The following is an 18,781-nucleotide window of genomic DNA, read 5'->3' as shown; positions in this document are numbered from 1 at the left end:
AAAATTATCTTCAAAATTGATGTGATGTCTAACTGCATTGTAGCAGATTTCTTCTTCCTCATTAGCATGTTCTCATTTGATTGATGATGTTCAGTGATGTCACTATCACATTTGTTACCTCAATTAACTGCCAAGGAAACACTATGTAACCAACACTAAACTATGTTTGTCATCACTAAATGAGCCAGGCAGATGATTAAAGGGTGCTTCTACTCATGCAGATGTCTTATGGGAAGAGAGTCGGGAGATAGAGATGATCACTATTAAAATAAGAAGTTACTGTGTCTGAGACACCACTCACTGTGTTAGTGATTGTTAGTGATTGTGTACCCCGGTATTTATTCTGGAGCAAGAAAGAGAAGTTGATCACGTGACAATTCACTTAGCAATCTGTGTACTTTCAGAAGCAGACAGTTTTTTCTTTGGGAAAGGAGGGTTTGAAAAATGCATCAGGTGAGGTTAAGTGAAAGCTGGGAGTGCTTATGGGGCATTACTTCAGCTAGTAACAACTTTGAGAAATTCTGTAAATGGTTCTGTCCCAGGGTTACTTGTCCCTTTAAAGGAACATCTACACTGCACACTTCTTAGGGCGGGATGTAGAACACATAGACACTAGCCTCCTCACACGGGTGTAAATAGCTGTGTACATGGTGAGGCACTGCTTAGGTGAGCATAGTAAAGTCAAGCCTGAACCCTTTGGCTGTGTGCTATGGCATGTACCCTACATAGCCTTCTACAGTCCAGTTAGCACCTCCCCTGTCTACACTGCTATTTTAAGCAATGTAGTCTCCAGTTGCTGCAGCTTATCCCTACCACAGGGAAAAGCTCTGGCAGCTCCCTGATGCTGGAGCTTTCCCCCACTTCCTCCCCGTGTCAGAGACTTTCCTTGCTGCAATAAAAGGCACTGGGAGAACAGAGAGGTGCTGAACCCTTTCCATGCTGCCTCCCCTCGGGCTGAGCCTTTCACTGAAATGTGTAGCTACACACTACACCATGGTTGCAGCCCACTTTTCACTGCAGCATGTGGCTACATGTACCCTATACATTGGTGACACTCGTGTGCAGTGTGTAGATGGAACCTAAGATGGAGCAGGGTCCAGTGCACCTGTGACTTGTTAGACTTAAGAGAGGACACATGGGTCATATGTTGGCAAGCATCTGTGAACAGTCAGGAGCAGTAGGTGAGAGCTGCCTAAAAATAGAGGCAAGACCAAAGGAGCAGTGGAGAGTTTGCTGAGGCAAAGCACTGCAGGAGATCACAAGGAGAGCAGTAAACATGAGTTGCCACTGGTGATCTGTGAGAAACTGTTGGGGAGACTGGTTAGAGCTGAAGAACCCTGCCGAGTTGTCTGAAGGCTTGTGAATTGACCCGTGGGAAGAAGGGAAGAACCAGTCTGATCAGCATAAGCCAGGCCCAAAAACTAGGAGTTGACTCTGGAGGGAGGTCCCAGGAGGAAGGGTAGGACTCACAGGCAAGGAAACCTTGGAGTGGAACACTGCAGGGAACCCTCTGGCAGAAGATCCAAATGGAGAGGTGTAGGAGGTGTTCAGGAGCAAAGAGTTGGTCTGGAGGGAGGTTTCCCGGAGTGGGGGGTGAAGTAGGACTCAGGCAGGAAGGCCTGAGGAAGTGAAACAGTGCAGAGAACCTTCTCACAGGAGATCTGGCTTGGGGCTATGGGAGAAGACTTGTGGGAGCCTTGAAACTCTGAGATAGGAGGCCTGGAGAGAGGAGCCTTGGGAAAGGGGTAAGGGAGCTGGGACTGAACAGTTAATTACTCTAGAGATGGTGACCTTTGAATGGGTTTTTCAGAGCTGCTGTTTGACTTTGGGGTTTTGAGAAGAACTGTACTGACTACTTTGCACCTATGTGAGACTGTGGCACTTCATATGAATAGAAGGGTTTGAGTTTGCTGCAGAGAAGAGACTGTATTCCTTTGCATGGGTGAATAACAGGAAAACTGATCCCGGGTCCCTTATTTTACAAGGTCCTTCTCTTTCCTTTCTGAAGAGCATGTGTTGTGTTCTTGCAGAATGTATTAAAGTCTGACTGTATTCCAAACTACCCAATGCTCTTAGCAAGCTGAATGATTTGACCTTCATTCTTGCTTTGCTTGAATTGCATTTCCCTGGATACAGTGGAGGAGGAGGGAAAAAAAAGCAGCTCAATACCTTTGTTTTTTCAACTATTAACCAACAATCACATGGTTCTTTCCTATATGTCAGCTTTAGGTAGTAGTTCTCACATCTCATTTTGAGAACAGCAGCACCTCTAAAACGATTACACTTTTTTGGCTTAAAATGTAGCATGGCTAATGACAACACACAAATGAAGAACCTTGGACTGGATCAACCCCTCCCATGGTAAAACCCACAATGGTGCTCTGAGCAGTAGAGGAAATTTCTGTGAGGCTCCTCTGGAAGAGTTCTTCCAGCATACCATCAGGGCAGTAGGTTTCTCTCTCTGTGGAACAGGCTGCTGTGTCAGATCTTAAACCTTGAGACAGAATAGGCCAGGCCTTCCTTGTGGAGCCCTTATGCCTGCACAGTGCTCTGGCCCCTGGCACACTATGGAGGGGTAATAATGTGCATCCCCCTGGTCCTGTCCCTTCCTGGCTTGTCCACTCTTGATCACAGCCTGACCCATCCCCAGGGCTGACCTTACCATGAGGCGAACTGAGGCAGCCACTTCAGGTGCCAGACTGTGGGGCAGCATCACTAGGATCCAGAGTGTAGAAAATTGTATCTGCTGCTGGTGCGTATGTATTCTCTCTGCTCTAGATGCACAGAGATGGTGGAGTGCTGTGCTGGAGGAAGGAAGGCACAAGAGACATAACAGGCAGGCAGGAGAAAACTTGAGAGGGGATAACAGAAAGCAGCAGGAGCTGCAGGGAGATAGAGGAGGAGGAGCCTCTTATGTACCTCTCTAGCACCCCCAGGAGCCTTGACTGATTAATACCAGCTTCTCAGGGACCTTCCTGTTTCCTGCTGCTTCCCTGAACCCACGTGGGGAGAACAGGCAGTCAACTGAAGTAGTAGGAGCCAGTTAAGCCCTTAAGACGTTGATATCTTCCCACACTCAGGCTCTGCTACCAGCCTGCTTATTTGTCCCCTTCAGTTGAGTGTTGAGAGCCACTATAGCTGGCACAGAACAGCAGTCATGAGTGAAAGAAGAAAACGCCCCTCTGGGGCAGCACTCAGAAGAAGAAAGCAAGCAAAGGAAGCTTTTCTATCTAAACAGGAAGGAGCTCTCCTGAGATACATAGACACAAATGTTCATGGTGAGCCTTCTGACCCCAGCGAGGATGTGAGTGGTGAGACAATGCCTGATCCAGTTAGTCAGAATGCAGGTGACCTGGCAGCTACTGCAGCATCCATATCTCCATTTCAAATGGATGTAACCATGCACATTCCTGAAGAAAAGTGTAGATCAGAGAAGTGTGTGGTGGAGGCACAACATACAGCTGCTGATGAGTTTAGTTCCTTAAGTCTAGATGGTCCAGAATTGTGGACCCACTTGAGCAGTAGCCTGAGGGACTTCTTTGTACTGCATGGGCCACAGCAAGTGAAAAACTTCATGTTCCCCAAAGACAATGAAAATAGAACTTTCCATCCAACATATTACTGGCGTGAAATCCCCAAAGGTGACAAAGTGAAGAGGCCATCCATGGCTTATGTACTCAAATACCCAGAATGCTGCATACTGTTTTTGTTGCAAACTCTTCCAGTCTAATGTCCCAGTCACATTGGGGTCTACAGGGACAAAGAACTGGAAAAATCTGACTAGAAATCTGGCGTGCCATGAGAAGGCAGCAAATCACCAGAGAGCATGCCATAGGTGGAAAGAGCTTGAGATGAGACTAAGGTTAAAGGCCACCATAGATGATCAGTGTCAAGAGAAGATTGCATCAGAGTCTTTTTACTGGCAAAATGTTCTGAAAAATCTCATTGCTATTATGAGAGTGCTTACTACCCAAAACCTAGCACTGCGTAGCACTTCAGATCAGCTGTATGTCCCAAACAATTGAAACTTCCTTAAAATTGTGGAGCTTATGGCTGAGTTTGATGCTGTACTCCAAGAGCATCTAAGAAGAGTCACCACCCAAGAAATTTACACACACCACTACCTTGGAAAAACAGTCCAAAATGAGCTCATACAGTTACTGGCAACAAAAGTCAAACAGAAGACGGTGGCAGATCTGAAATCACAAGATATTACTCTGTTATTATGGACTGCACACCTGACATGAGCCATACAGAGCTAATGACTTTAATGGTGCATTTTATAACAACAACAGAATCTGTGAAAGTGTCCCTGCAATGGTGACTGTCGGAGAGCATTTTCTATAATTTATTGACATTGATGATACTACAGGAGCTGATATGACAAATGTCCTTCTTAAAAAGCTGGAAGATACGGGAATTGCGGTAGCTGACATGAGAGGTCAGGGCTAAGATAATGGTGCCAACATGAGAGGAAAAAACAGAGGAGTGCAGACACGGATCCGAGAGTTAAACCCTAGAGCATTTTTTGTCCCCTACGGTTCTCATTCATTGAACTTGGTGGTCAGTGATGAAGCATCAGCTTCTAGTGAGGCCGCTGAATTTTTTAATGTAATTCAAAGCATCTATGTATTTTTCTCTGCATCAACGGCAAATTTTGAAGCAAGATCTGGGAACATCCTCCCTGACACTGAAACCACTGAGTGCCATGCGATGGAAAAGTTGAATGGAGGCGATAAAGCCTATCAAACTCCAAACTGGGAAGATAGATGATGCAATAGTTGCCATCATGGAGGATAATGCTATGACAGGAACTGTTTGTGGGAGAACAGTGGCAGAGGGAAATGGAATCACCAGAAACATACATAACTTCAAATTTCTGCATGGCTTAGTGTTGTGGCAAGACATACTGTTTGAAACAAATATTGTAAACAAGAGACTCCAAGGTGTTGACCTTGATATATCTTGAGCAATGGGACAACTGGACAAAGCGAAGTCATACCTAAAGTCAGATGAGGGATTTCAAAACATTCTGAAGAGTGCACAGAAGTTAGCAGAGGAACTTCACGCCAAAGCTATTTTCGCCCCTATTCAAGAATACAAGACTCACATAGTCCACAACTCCTCACTATACCTGAAGAAAACCTACAACAGCAATGCAGGGCACTAGAGACAGTGTTGACACATGATGACATGCGCGATATTGATGTGAGTGATTTAGGTGATGGACTGAAAGCCCTTTCGAGATAAATTTCAGCAGGATCAACTCCAAAGGCTGTTCCGAAATATATGTGCGCAAATATGACCACCCTCTTTCTAAATGCTTTTGTGGCTCTGTACATACTTCTAACGCTTTCTGTAACAGTTGCCAGTGGACAACGCAGCTTCTCCAAGCTGAAGTTAATAAAAATACATCTACGCTCCACAATGGAACAGGTTGCAATGCCTTGCAACCATCTCAATAGAGCATGAGCTGGTCCAGACTTAGCCTTCAACAGGAGGTAGTTCAAATCTTTGCAACCAAGAAGGCAGGAAAAGCACCACTTTGATTATTCAAACAGATGATAATGCCAATGTTTACTATGCAGACAAGAAAAGTTACATTTGCTGTTCAGGCGTTTGAAAGTTAAGTGTTACAAATTTTTTAACAAGGCATTTTAAGTTGTTAGTTCTCCTTTATTGGGGTAGGTAGCAGAGCAGTACCATGAGAGGAGTAGAACAGGAAGAAGGCAGAACTGAGACCTTTCAAAGTTTTGGCCAAAGCGAGGGGGCATATGGGCATCATTTGAGCTCCTCGCCTCAGGTGCCAAAATGTTGTGAGCCAGCCCTGCCCATCCCCACAACACAGGACCCACAGAGCCCCCTTCATAGGGTCTGGGAAACAGTGACTGGCCACCTTCTGCATCAGGGCAGGAGATGCCACAATGCCTGGGAATATGAGGGTCCACTTGCCCAGCCATGCATTTCAGCCTTGTGCTGAATAATGCTTAATGTCCCTCCACAGGTAGAAAGCTTCATTCAGTTTTATCTTTAAAACTAACCATATGAAGAGTAGAGAGGTGGCTTCTTTTATTATCTTAGTGGCTAGGACAATTAAGTCTGAAGTCATTTTGGCTGTAGTGCAAATATGGCTTATAGGATCAGGTGCTAATTCACCGAGGTCCCAATTTGCAAACTTAGTCATGTTTGTAAGCACTTCCCAACAGTTGTCCGAAGCTGGCCTCCTTCAAAACTGTGTTTCAGATGTTTACATTTAAACTTTTTAATCTCATTGGAAGTAGCAAATTTATATATAATCTATACTCTTCCATTATTGGCCTGATTCATTCTCTGATGAATGAATCACAGTCCACTGTTTGGGACATCAGTTTCCACCCTTCTCCTTGTAGTTGTTTATTATTATGTACCCAACACAGAACTGTGACATCACTAAGTGAATCAATCTAGCTGTAGCAGGCTAATTTAGAAGAAATGTGCTGACATACAGTTATGATTTTAAGCAGCAAAGATGAGAGAGAACTTCTTTAGAAACAAATTAATTAAATTTAATTCTTTAAATTTTGCTTCAGTGTAATAGTAGCTTTTTAACATATATCCTCTTTTGGTGGTAACTTGATGGCTATGACCTTAAACGTCTTTGTTTTTTTGGTACATAGTCCAATGTTACTGTTCATGATATAATCAGACAAATCAGTATTTGAAGGTCATGTTTGTAAAGCTCATTTTCTTAGGTAGGTTCCTGGCATCGTTCTGTCCTTAGTTGCTTAGCAAAAAATTGATAATTTTAACTGATGGTTTCAGGAAAACATCTTTCATATTGGGCCACACTTTGAAGTCTGCAATGTGTCTTTTTTGATGATTAGAAATGAATCTAAATAAACTTAACCTTACAAGCATACCTGATGCCGCAGTGCGCTGAAATTGCTCAGTGCCTGCTTGCAGTTAATTTCTCTCACTTTCTTTCCTGTAAATGTCTCTGCCTCTCACATTCAGCACTGTTTTGTTAACAAATTATCAAAATTAACAAAAATAGCTGTAGTTTTATGCATTTTAAAATAAGAATATATATGAAAACAGAGTAATTCCTTTCTTTGAATAACTGTAATGGTTGTGCTGAAAAAGCCAGCACTGGCCAATATATTCCACAGAGTTACGACAGTTATGTCCAGTTCTAAACTGTAGTACTTTAGTTTCAGCTCTGTGGTAGGTCTTGGCAAATGCTGATTTGTGATGGCAAACATCATGTCTGTGGTTTTTTTGGTTTGAATCCCATAGCCTGACCGTGAACCATTGCAATTACATGATTTTTCTAATGCTATTTCCTAGATACACAATCTGGCTCCAAGGGTATCTTTTCTATTCTTTCCTCTAGTCACTACACAGAAGTGCAGCTGAAGGAGTGTAGTGCCTCAATAAGTGTTGCAGGGTGAAGTTCTAAATTACCTCCTCATTTTGATAATTTGCTCTTTCCTTAGGTAAGACAAGGTAATCTAAAGAATTCAGGATCTTATGTGAGGACATATACTGCACTACTTCCACACATGGGAGGTATACGGTCCTGTGTGTCATAAACGCACGTGATGCTGTTTGCTAGAATAACTGCTGTAGGCTGCAGTTGAGAGGATGTGATATGATATGGGAAGACTTTCAGAGGGTTAGTGCTGGCGTTGTGATTGTGAACAGGTAGCTATCATCCTGAGCACAAGGTGTTTCTATTTAATTGCACATTGCACTTGGTAGGTGGATCATGCCCTGGAGCTGTTGCTTTTTTGCATCTGAGGGCTTGGCTACACTGGAGAGTTGCAGCGCTAGTGGTGGGTTTACAGCGCTGCAACTTACTAACTGTCCACACCTGCAAGGCACATCCAGTGCTGCAACTCCCTGGCTGCAGCGCTGGCTGTACACCAGGTCTGCTTGGGGTGTAACGATTGCAGCACTGATGATGCAGCGCTGCTCATCAAGTGTGGCCACCAAAAGCGCTGTTGTTGGCCTCCAGGGTATTAGGAGGTATCCCAGAATTCCTGTCCACAACAAACCGGAAGAATGGCTGAACTCTGAGCTCCCGGGAGCTACTGATCTAAAAAACAAACACAGCTGCTCTTTGCTCCAGCGAGTGAGCGGAGGCAGGGGAATTGCTTTGGAATGTTCACAGCTGTTTGCTTGAGGAGAGAGGGGAGTCCGTGTTGAGCAGCTGCTTATGTGGTCTGAAGGCTATTTAGGAGTGCATAATTTGCATTTAGTGAATAAGAGAGGGGTGGGGGAAGGGGTCAAAACTTTTAAAATGATTGAGGGTAGGTGCTGTGTATCTTCCAGTCCTTAGAACTTGCAAGGCAGGGAGCTGAGAACAGTGTCAGCTCCAAAAATCCACTCTGTCTCCCCCACGCTCCCTGTCACACTCCACCCCACTCCCCGTTTTGAAAAGCACGTTGCAGCCACTTGAACGCTGGGATAGCTGCCCACAATGCACCACTCCCAACAGCGCTGCAAATGCTGCAAATGTGGCTACACTGCAGCGCTGGTAGCTGTCAGTGTGGCCACAGTGCAGCACTTTCCCTACGCAGCTGTACGAAGACAGCTGTAACTCCCAGCGCTGTACAACTGTAAGTGTAGCCATACCCTGAGTGGCTTTGTATTGCTGAGCCAGTTTGCCCTTTCAGTTTTTGGTTGCACATTTTGAATTGCTAAAAGAGGCCTGTTGGATATATCTTTAAATTGAATCACACTGGACTCATTGCTAGTTGTGGGCTACAACCATCCTGAAGGTGTGAGAGGGGGAAATAAAAGGGATAACTGTAGAAAGAATAGCTTATCAAAACAGTTCCCAACATATATTTTTCTAAAGTCATTGTTTAAAGGTAGAAGGGACCACCGGATCATCTAGCCTGACCCGTTGTATATCACAGTTCACCAACACCACCCGCCAGCAACCACACACCAAACTCACTATATACACTTGTCATAAACAGATAGTTAAGGGTTAATGTCTCTTTTACCTGTAAAGGGTTAACAAACAGAGAACCAAACACCTGACCAGGGGACCAATCAGGAAACAAGATACTTTCAAATCTCGGTGGAGGGAAGCTTTTGTTTGTGTTTTTTAAGTTTTGCTTTGTTCTCCCTGGGTCCTGGAAGGGATTAGATGGGCAACCAGTTTTCTTGCCAATCTCCCTGCTACAGTCTCTTATATATTCAGAATAGTGAGTATTTTAGTAAAAAAGGCGGTTATAGTCTTTTAATTGTTTCTGTATTTGCAAATGTGTAGTTTGCTGGAAGTATTTTAAATTGTATTTTGCTGGGGGGAGACTTCTTTCTAGTTTCTATAAGCTGACAGAGCCTGTAATATTCCATCTTGAATTTACAGTGATTTTCTTTATTCTTTTTTTCTTTTATTAAAAGTTTTTTGCTTTTAAGACCTGTCTGATTTTTCCCCTTGTTGAGGCTCAAGGGAATTGAGTCTGTACTTAACAGGGAAGGAGAAGGGAGGGGGAGTGAAAAGGGGGGGAACCCACCTGATTTCTCTGTGTTGTGATTCAAGGAATTTGAATCACGGTGATCTCCTAGTGTATCCAGGGCGGGAAAGATCTGGGAGGAAGAAAGGAGAAAGGGAAATCCCTTTGTTTAGATTCACGGAGCTTGAATCTGTATATCTCTCCAGGAGCCCAGGGAGGGAACACCTGGAGGGGAGGAGGGGGAAGGGAAATGATTTATTCCCCTTTGTTGTGAGACTCAAGGAATTTGGGTCTTGGGGGTCCCCAGGGAAGGTTTTGGGGGAGACCAGAGTTTATCAGGCACTTTACTCTAAGTCCTGATTGGTGGCAGCACTACAGGATCTAAGCTGGTAATTAAGCTTAGGGGAATTCATGCTAGTACCCATATTTTGGACGCTAAGGTTCAGAATTGGGAATTATACTATGACTTGGTGGCAACGTTGGGATAAGAATCCAAAAGCCAGTGAGTTAAAAGAAAAAGCCAGTAAGATGATTATTTTTCTTTTTCTCTGCTAGCTGCTTATAAGCAGAGAAAACGGGGTTTTTAGAAGCAAGTCTGCAGGTTTTTTTTTCTTTCTCTCTTCCTTCTGAGTACACTGAAGGCAGAGAGATTGAGGTTTAACAAGGGTCTTTTGTTAAACAAACAAAAGGACTCCAGTTGTGAGTCAACAGAGACCAGCAAAACACATCTGCAAATCAAAGGGTTTCTTTTTTTTTTTACTCTGTCGCGAATAGCTACTTAGAAAAGTTAAAAAAGACTCTGTTGCTAAGCAACCCTAAGCAGGCAGCAGAGGAACAGCATTTCAGGCAGTAAACAGAAGAGGGTGCACCAGCACAAGAAAGCAGGAACAATGAGCACCAGTGCAGCAACAAGCAAACTAAAAATAGCTAAACTAAAAGCAATAAACAAATACAATGAACATAAAAGACGAATGGAACTAATTCAGGCAGAAATGGCCAGGGAAGAGGCTGCCCACAGGAGAGACATGGAGAAGCAACAAAAAGAGCTGGAACTAAAAGAAAAATAGATGGAGCTCCAGAGGGAAGCCCACCAGCAGGCCATGGAATTAGAACAGGCTAAGCAACAGAACACAGCCAATCCTAACAACACTTCACCAGTTGTTGTTCCACATCCCAAAAAATTTCCCACCTACAAGGCAGGTGATGACACTGAAGCCTTCTTAGAAAATTTTGAAAGGACCTGCCATGGATACAGCATCTCTGAAGACCAGTACATGATAGAGCTGAGGCCACTGCTCAGTGGACCCTTAGCAGAGGTGGCAGCTGAAATGCCTAAGGAGAACATGAACGATTATAAACTTTTTCAAACCAAGGCCAGATACAGAATGGGGATAACACCTGAGCATGCCCGTCGGAGGTTCAGAGCCCTAAAATGGAAACCAGATATGTCATTCCCCCGACACGCCTACTACATTGCAAAGAATTATGAGGCCTGGATATCAGGAACAAAGGTTAACAATATGGATGAGCTGCATCTCCTGATACAAATGGAGCAGTTCTTAGATGGTGTTCCTGAGGAAATAGAGAGGTACATCCTAGATGGTAAACCCAAAACGGTAACCGAGGCAGGGGAGATAGGAGCCAAATGGATGGAAGTAGCAGAAAAGAAAAAAGCTACTGTCAAGGGGAGCAAATACCCCAGGGGGCACACCGACAATAAACCCTATAACTGAGGGCAGCCCAAGACCCCACCTACAACCCAAGGAAAGCCACCGACGCCCTATTCTCCCACCTCATCAGTCTCCAGTAACCCACCTCGGCCCAGTGCCCAGTCAGTTGGATGATGCTTTAAAAGTAATGAACTGGGACATATAAAGGCCAACTGCCCCAAGAACCCCAACCGAGTGCAGTTCATTACACCACCATCACACCAAAGATCCCCAGGCCCAGATGCCTCTCAAATACCCTTGGAGCGAAGGGAAATTTTGAGAGTGAGCGGAAAGAAGGTTACCACGTGGAGATACATGGGGGCACAAGTGTCAGCTATCCACCAATCCTTCGTCGACCCCAAATTCATCAACCCAGAGTCCCAAGTGACAATTTACCCCTTCATGTCACAAGCTGTAGACTTGACTACAGCTGAACTGCCTGTCCAGTACAAAGGCTGATCAAGAATGTGGACTTTTGCAGTCTATGACAATTATCCCATCCCTATGCTTCTGGGGGAAGACTTGGCCAACCAGGTGAAGTGGGCCAAGAGTGGGAATGGTTACCCGCAGCCAAACCAGGCAAGCTTCCAGACCCATTCCTGTTCCTGACCCGTCCACAGGGGCCCTGTCTGTGTTACCAGAGACCCAGACAGAGGTAGTGAACCCGGATCCCCTACCAACGACTGAAACAGTCACAGTGCCTCCAGTCCCAGAACAGGAACTGGAAAAGCAGCCAGCACCAGAACCGTTGCCAGCACTGACGCCAGTGCTTGCAAACCCATCTTCAACCCCAACGCCAGAGGGCGCCAGCGAGCCTGAACTGGCAGAAGCAGCAGACAACCACACCCAAGAGGCTCAGCCAGAGCCTGAAATACCACCTGGTGCACCAGCGCAGAGCGGTTCACCATCAACGAAAACAACCCCATCACCTACATCGCTTCCCGAGGGACCAAGCCCAAGTCCACTGTCGAAGGAAGAATTGGTGTCTCCAGCTTCAAGGGAACAGTTCCAGACTGAGCAGGAAGCAGACGACAGCCTTCAGAAAGCTTGGGTGGTGGCATGGAGCACCCCACCGCCTCTCAGCTTTTCTAATCGATCCCGATTTGTTGTAGAACTAGGACTTTTATACAAGGAAACTCTTTCTGGTGGACACCAGGAAGACTGGCATCCGCAAAAACAGTTCATGGTTCCAACTAAGTACCAGGAAAAGCTCTTAAGCTTAGCCCATGATCATCCCAGTGGCCATGCTGGGGTGAACTGAACCAAAGACCCGTTGAGGAAGTCCTTCCACTGGGAGGGGATGGACAAGGATGTTGCCAAGTATGTCCAGTCTTGTGAGGTGTGCCAAAAAGTGGGAAAACCCCAAGATCAGGTCAAGGCCCCTCTCCAGCCACTCCCCATAATTGAGGTCCCATTTCAGCGAGTAGCTGTGGATATTCTGGATCCTTTCCCAAAAAAGACACCCAGAGGAAAGCAGTACATACTGACTTTCGTGGACTTTGCTACCCAATGGCCGGAAGCAGTAGCTCTAGGCAACACCAGGGCTAAAGCTGTGTGCCTGGCCCTAACCGACATTTTTGCCAGAGTAGGTTGGCCCTCCGACATCCTTATAGATTCAGGATCTAATTTCCTGGCAGGAACCATGAAAGAACTGGGAAACTTATGGGGTGAACCACTTGACTGCCACCCCGTACCACCATCAAACCAACGGCCTGGTGGAAAGGTTTAGTAGAACTTTGGGGGCCATGATATGTAAATTCGTCAATGAACACTCCAATAACTGGGACCTAGTGTTGCAGCAGTTACTTTTTGCCTACAGGGGCTGTACCACATCCCAGTTTAGGGTTTTCACCGTTTGAACTTGTGTATGGCCACGAGGTTAAGGGGCCATTACAGTTGGTGAAGCAGCAATGGGAGGGGTTTATGCCTTCTCCAGGAACTAACATTCTAGACTTTGTGAGCAACCTGCAAAACACCCTCCAACACTCTTTAGCCCTTGCTAAAGAAAACCTAAAGGATGCTCAGGAAGAGCAAAAGGCCTGGTATGACAGACATACCAGAGAGCGTTCCTTCCAGGTAGGAGGCCAGGTTATGGTCTTGAAGGCGCAACAGGCCCATAAGATGGAAGCATCATGGGAAGGGCTATTCACGGTCCAAGAGCACCTGGGAGCTGTTAACTACCTCATTGCCTTTCCCAATTCCTCCCTAAAGCCCAGAGTGTACCATGTTAATTCTCTCAAGCCCTTTTATTCCAGAGACTTACAGGTTTGTCAGTTTACAGCCCAGGAAGGAGATGACGCTGAGTGGCCTGAAGGTGTCTACTACAAAGGAAAAATTGACGGTGGCGTGGAAGAGGTGAACCTCTCCAACACCCTGGAACGTCTGCAGTGGCAGCAAATCAAGGAGCTGTGCACTAGCTTCGCCCCATTGTTCTCAGCCTCCCCAGGACGGACTGAACGGGCATACCACTCCATTGACACAGGTAATGCTCTCCCAATTAGAACCCCACCCTACCAAGTGTCTCCTCATGCCCAAGCTGCGATAGAACGGGAGATCCAGAACATGCTACAGATGGGTATAATACGCTCATCTACCAGTGCATGGGCATCTCCAGTGGTTCTGGTACCCAAACCAGATGGGGAAATAAGCTTTTGCGTGGACTACCGTAAGCTAAATGCGGTAACTCGTCCAGACAACTATCCAATGCCACGCACCGATGAGCTATTGGAAAAGTTGGGATGTGCCCAGTTCATATCTACAATAGACTTAACCAAGGGGTACTGGCAAGTACCGCTAGACGAACATGCCAAGGAAAGGTCAGCATTCATCACCCATGCGGGGGTGTATGAATTTAATGTGCTTCCTTTTGGGCTGCGAAATGCACCTGCCACCTTCCAAAGGCTGGTAGATGGTCTACTAGCAGGATTGGGAGAATATGCAGTTGCCTACCTCGATGATGTGGCCATTTTTTCTGACTCCTGGCCCGAACACCTGGAAAAAGTCTTTGAGCGCATCAGGCAGGCAGGACTAACTGTTAAGGCCAAAAAGTGTCAAATAGGCCAAAACAGTGTGACTTACCTGGAACACCAGGTGGGTCGAGGAACCATAAACCACCTACAGGCCAAGGTGGATGCTATCCAAAAGTGGCCTGTCCCAAAGTCCAAGAAACAGGTCCAATCCTTCTTAGGCTTGGCCGGGTATTACAGGCGATTTGTACCACACTACAGCCAAATCGCTGCCCCACTGACCGACCTGACCAAAAAGACCCAGCCGAATCCAGTCAAGTGGACTAATGAGTGTCAAAAAGCCTTTACCCAACTTAAGGCAACGCTCATGTCTGACCCTGTGCTAAGGGCCCTGGACTTTGACAAACCATTCCTAGTAACCACAGATGCATCTGAGCGTGGTATAGGAGCAGTTCTCATGCAGGAAGGACCGGATCACAACTTCCATCCTGTCGTGTTTCTCAGCAAGAAACTGTCTGAGAGGGAAAGTCACTGGTCAGTCAATGAAAAGGAATGCTACGCCATTGTGTATGCCCTGGAAAAGCTACGCTCATACGTTTGGGGACGGCGTTTCCAGCTACAAACCATCCATGCTGCGCTAAAGTGGCTTCATACTGCCAAGGGAAACAACAAAAAACTGCTTCGATGAAGTTTAGCTCTCCAAGATTTTGATTTTGAAATTCAACACAGTTCAGGAGCTTCTAACAAAGTAGCTGATGCACTCTCTCGTGAAAGTTTCCCAGAATCCACTGGTTAAAATAGGTCCTTCAATGTAGAAAGTCTTGTAGTTTACATACTTAGTAGTATATGTAAAGGTGCATATGTTGTATTAATCTGTTTATTCTAAAGTTCTAGGAAGAAATCAGCGCCAGTGAGGTTCCCCACTTTCTGCGATTTGGGGGGCGTGTCATAAACAGATAGTTAAGGGTTAATGTCTCTTTTACCTGTAAAGGGTTAACAAACAGGGAACCAAACACCTGACCAGGGGACCAATCAGGAAACAAGATACTTTCAAATCTTGGTGGAGGGAAGCCTTTGTTTGTGTTTTTTGGGTTTTGCTTTGTTCTCTCTGGGTCCTGGAAGGGACTAGACGGGCAACCAGTTTTCTTGCCAATCTCCCTGCTACAGTCTCTTATATATTCAGAACAGTGAGTATTTTAGTAAAAAAGGCAGTTATAGTCTTTTAATTGTTTCTGTATTTGCAAATGTGTAGTTTACTGGAAGTATTTTAAATTGTATTTTGCTGGGGAGGAGGCTTCTTTCTAGTTTCTATAAGCTAACAGACCCTGTAATATTCCATCTTGAATTTACAGTGATTTTCTTTATTCTTTTTTTCTTTTATTAAAAGTTTTGCTTTTAAGACCTGTCTGATTTTTCCCCTTGTTGAGGCTCAAGGGAATTACTGGACGCAGTCCTGCTTCCAGTGGAAGTCTATGGGAGTCTCACCATTCACTTAATTGATAACAGCAATGGCATTTTTGCAATTGCTTTTAATAGCAAAATAGATTGATTTTGTAATCAGAAGACAGGACTTTTGTGCACATGTCAAAGTATATATATATATTTATATACACACCATCCATTCAGGATTTAGCAGTAGAAAATTACACATTTTGATCTGAAAGGAGTGCTTTTTTTAGGCTAATTAAATTAAAAATTGTATTGGCAAAGATACTTCAATTGGTCACACTGCCAGGCATTCTCCCAACAAACCTAATTAACTTCAAACTCTGGAGCACCATTAACAGATGGGATTTTTTCTTTAGGATTTTTCATTAATTAGTCTTTTAAAAATTAGGAATCGGACAGAAGATTTTATCTTACTTGCCAATAAATCTGCATTTTTTTCCTTAATGTTTTTTGTCAGTGGAAAAGTTAAGAAAAAGAAAGCCATTTGTATAAATAAAGGAAAATATAATTGAAATGCTAGTAAAGATTAGAGGCTGTGATGGGCTGAGTCACAGAGACCTCCTGTCACCTGGCGTGCTGAGACTACCTCTAAGCTTGTTTTCTCTGCCAGTCTGGGCCTGCAGAACCCTGGGTTGTTGAGCCAGATACACTAATCTGCTGTAACATAGACCCAGGGTCAGAACTATGCCCAGCGCTGGAGACTTAACTGAAAATGGCTTGGCAAGTGTTCCTGTCTCCAGCACCCAGACACCCAACTCCTAATGGGATCCAAACCCCAGATAAATCTGCTTTACTCTGTGTAAAACTTATACAGGGTAAACTCATAAATTGTCTGGCCGCTATAACACCGATAGAGAGAGATGCACAGCTGTTTGCTCCCTCAGGTATTAATTGTTTACTCTGGGTTAATTAATAAGCAAAAGTGATTTTATTAAGTATAAAAAGTAGGATTTAAGTGGTTCCAAGTAATAAGAGACAGAACAAAGTAAGTTACCAAGCACAATAAAACAAAACACACAAGTCTAAGCCTAGTAATGTAGGAAACTGAATACAGGTAGATCTCACCCTCAGAGATGTTCCAATAAGCTTCTTTCACAGACTAGACTCCTTCCTCGTTTGGGCCCAATCCTTTTCAGACCAATGTTGTAGGTTATGGTCTGGGTCTAGCAATCACTCACACCCCCATAGTTACTGTCCTTCGTTCTAGTTGCTTTCAGGCATCTCTGGGGTGGAGAGGCCATCTCCTGAGCCAGCTGAAGACAAAATGGAAGGGCTTCCAGAGCCTTTTATATTTGCCCTCTTGTGGGTGGAAACTCCTTTGTCCTCCTGTGCAAAATGACAGCAACAAGATGGAGTTGGTAGCCACGTGGGCAAGTCACGTGTCCATCAACAATTCAGCTTTTTGCAGGATGATGCCATTGTTTACGTGTTAGTTTGAACGTTCCCAGGAAAGCTCAGATGTGGATTGGCATCTCCCAAAGTCCATTGTCAGTTAAGTGTTTCTTGATTGGGCACTTACTGAGAATAGTCCTTTCCCAAGAAGCTGACCAAATGCTTCACTGAGGCTACTTAGAATCAAACACGTTGAGATACAAGTACATAGCCAATATTCATAACTTCAAATACAAAATGATACACACATGCAGACAGCATAATCATAACCATCAAATTACAACCTTTCTATGAACATCTTACTTGACCTTCTTTGTGCAAGATTTGGTGCAGCTACAGGACCTTGGTTGCAACAATGATCTATATGGTCATAGTTCATGTCAATAATGTCAGAGGCTTGCAAGGGACAGAACTTTTCAGAAATTTTCATGGTGTTTTTGTTTTTGTTTTTTCTTTTTGTTTGATACACTGCTTGGTTGTTGTAATTTTCACACAAAATCCTGATTAAACAGATGAGCTTTTCTACTTATTCTTACACAGCCCTAATCCTGTACCTTCAGTATGCAAACTTCTTATTGAATTCCAGACAAATTCCTCAAGCTGTGCAGGAGGCCTGCTGAAGAGCGCATGTGCACCTCTACAATGACAAATGTGGGGTGGGGGTCTCATGTACCTATACTGGGGGGTGGGCAGGAGGTAGGGTGTGTGCGTGTGTGTGTGTGAGAGAGAGAGAGAGTTGACTTGCCAGGTTTCTTGTGTGCTGGGTTGTATTTAGGGAAGCCCCCAGTCCTAGCCTTGGTGACTTATTATCTTAGCTAATATGTTGTATTTCTATATAAGTGAGTACATTCACAGTGATCAAGGGTCTTGTTCTGCAAGATGCATAGCCCCATCTATGAGGTTGTGAGTCCCAAAGACTGTCTGTTATATATTTCTCAGACATGGTGTAGAAGCACTATGTGTGGGAACTGAGAAAGCTCAATACTTTAGCGTGTTTTCTTTTTAAATATCTGTCTTGTTGTTATTTCATATGCTGTTGAACTCTGATAGCTCACAAACTCTTTTGTTTATACATTTCTTATTTACGTATCTATCTTGGGAATAAAAAGAGAAATACATAAATACAGACTCATACCACAATTAGGAATTTGTTCAACACAGTTGTACTATGTTTGTGCAGAGATACTTATAGAGTACAAATCATTATAGTATCAGTAATAGCACAAATGATGTAAAATCCACTTACACTTGTTTATATATTAACACAGTAGAACCCAAAGATCCCAGCTGACACTGGGGCTCTACTGTGCTAGGTTCTGTACAGACACATAGTGAGAGACAGTTGCTGTGGCTGCCGCAAAGAGCTTATAGTACAACTAGAGAAGAGAGACAAAGGGTGGGATGGAAAACAGATGCTTGGAGAAATGAAGTGCCTCATCTAAGCTTGCACAGCAGGTGAATGGGAGACCTAGGAATAGAACCTACATCTCCTACCTCCATTGCCTTTCCAATAGATCATGCTGTTACTATCCTCGCTCAGCTGCATGTGTTTATTAATTTTAAAAGGGTTTGTTAACTTTCAGGGCAGCATGACTTAGTATTCCTTGTTTTATTTGATAGATACAACTCTCTCTTAATGTTCAGATACGTTTTAACTGTAGTATCTCTGTCCAGATTGATACTCTGTCTTCCTGGCCATTGAATCGCTCTGGAACAGCGAAAGACCAGATGTGTAGCCCATAAAGTCTTAAAAGGCAAGCCAAAGCTGCCCTTGCTCTGTAACTGCGGGGAGATGAACACTGATTAGCTGTAGGTT

At 44.4% G+C, this 18,781-nt stretch overlaps 1 protein-coding gene across 28 annotated transcripts in view; it reads left to right on the top strand.

Annotated features, from left to right (window-relative positions):
* KCNMA1 (potassium calcium-activated channel subfamily M alpha 1) overlaps positions 1-18,781 on the top strand; it is an 886,632-nt gene that overhangs the window by 442,731 nt on the left and 425,120 nt on the right. The window lies entirely within an intron of this gene.

The sequence above is a fragment of the Gopherus flavomarginatus genome, chromosome 6 (genome assembly GCF_025201925.1).
Source record: "Gopherus flavomarginatus isolate rGopFla2 chromosome 6, rGopFla2.mat.asm, whole genome shotgun sequence".
NCBI classification, from domain to species: domain Eukaryota; kingdom Metazoa; phylum Chordata; order Testudines; family Testudinidae; genus Gopherus; species Gopherus flavomarginatus.
This window is presented reverse-complemented; position numbering and strand designations above follow the sequence as displayed.